Here is a 2,111-nt window from a genome sequence, read left to right on the forward strand (position 1 = left end):
GAGGAGGAGTGGGGTGGAGGGGGAGGAGGGGGAGGAGGAGTGGGGAGGAGGTGAGGAGGAGGAGGAGTGGGGAGGAGGGAGGAGGAGGAAGGGGAGGAGACATGACACACAGGGCTCCCAGTGAAAACTCTAAGTCCCCTGAGGGCAGGGCTCTGTCCCCTGTCCCTTGTGTCCTCCAGCTGCCTTCTCACTTGGCTGCACATAACTCAAGAGCTCAATAAATACTTGGCTGATGACACGTTGTTTGAAAAACAAGGATAGGGCATCTCCCATGCCTGAAACCTGGCACAATTTTGATGCCAAGATATGCTTTTAAAATAATTTTAAATTCTTGAAAGCTAAATTATAAAGCGGTAGAGAGTGTTTTTCTTTTCTTTCAAAATATCCCTGGTCTTGTATGGAGAGGCTTTTTGCATCTGAGGTCGTCTCTTAAAGGCCACTAGAATCTCCTCCACCACAGAACGTGTGGGCATGCTGAACCTTGGAATTAGCGATCCGCCGAAGGAAATGTAGAATTCAATTCTAACATTGAAGCTGACACTTCGGCTTCATCTCTGGGACTGTGCAGGGACAAGTCTCTCTGTGTGGGGTAGGAAACTAATTCGTGATCAAGGTCAGCAGAGGAGCCCCTGGGTTCATTTTATCTGGACCGTGCTTATGTGCTATTGTTGCTGGTCTGGATTGTTTATTGGCCGTGGCTGATGCTGTCCAGCTTTGCAACCCCCAGTTGAAAGACATTGTTTTGTAAATGAATACTTCGGAGGTGATGCTCCAGTTGGTACAGACAGAACCAGAAGACTGTGCTTATGAATTTATAACAGTGGTGACCAAGTTCTCTGAGCAGGACGGTTAACATCTAGAGACCCAGGCAGGCTCTCGGGAAGTCAGGTCCCTGCCCTTTGCTGTCCCCCTAGTCACCTCCTTCTCCAGCTACTACCCTTTCTGCTTCTGTGTAAGTCTCTTACTTTTATTCCAAGTTAAACATCTTTACTTTCAGCTCTGGTTTTTAAGAACTGTGTTTCACCAGCCTACATTTTCTCCTAAATTTCCTTCAACGATTTGCTTAATTGGTTTTAAGGAAAAGCAAATGAAAACAGTGGAGTATGTTCAACAGGGCAACATGACATTTTGTGCAGAGAAAAGAAATCTTTAAAGGAGAAAGCACTTCTGCCCCCATGTCACATAGATGAATACCGGTGGCCAGCCTGCTCAGTTAGGAACGGTTCATTGTTTTTATTAAGACAAGTAGCTGAGTGATGTTGAGCATTTTTTCATATGACTGTTGGCCATTTGCATATCTTCTTTAGAGAAATGCCTACTTAGCTCTTTTGCCCATTTTTTAATTGGGTTGCTTGTTTTTTTCTTGTAAAGATGTTTGAGTTCTTTATATATTCTGGATATTAGACCTTTGTCAGATGTGTATTTTGCAAATATTTTCTCCCACTCTGTTGGCTGTCTTTTAGCTCTGTTAATTGTTTCTTTTGCTGTGCAGAAACTTTTCAGTTTGATATAGTCCCATTTGTTTATTTTTCCTTTGGTTGCCCATGCTTTTGGGGTCATATTCATGAAGTCTGTGCCCAGCCCTATTTGCTGAAGGGTTTCTCCTATGTTTTCTTTAATAAGTTTTATTGTTGCGGGGTGTATATTTAAATCCTTGATCCATTTTGAGTTGATTTTAGTACAAGGTGAGAGATATGGGTCTAGTTTCAATCTCCTGCAAATGGATAACCAGTTATCCCAGCACCCTTTGCTGAAGAGGGAGTCCCGACCCCAGTGAATAGACTTGATGCCTTTGTCAAAGATCAAATGGCAGTAAGTGCGTGGGTTAATTTCAGGGTGCTCTATGTTGAAATTCTCTGCCTGCTTTAACATTCAGAAATCCATGTATCATTTTGGAGAAAGCCACTAAATAAAGTGGTTTTATATAAATATTTTAAATAAATTAATTCAGCTTTACAATTGATCTAGAAATGCATTACAATATTATTGGCTGTGTCTTTTACTTCATCCCTCTGCTTTTTCTTATTCCCATTCTATTTACTGATCTGCAAATCAATTTTAGTTTATGACAACTGCCATTTTTTACCCAGATAGAAATTACACTTTTTTTT

Source organism: Galeopterus variegatus, unplaced genomic scaffold (genome assembly GCF_000696425.1).
Source record: "Galeopterus variegatus unplaced genomic scaffold, G_variegatus-3.0.2 Scaffold2277, whole genome shotgun sequence".
NCBI classification, from domain to species: domain Eukaryota; kingdom Metazoa; phylum Chordata; class Mammalia; order Dermoptera; family Cynocephalidae; genus Galeopterus; species Galeopterus variegatus.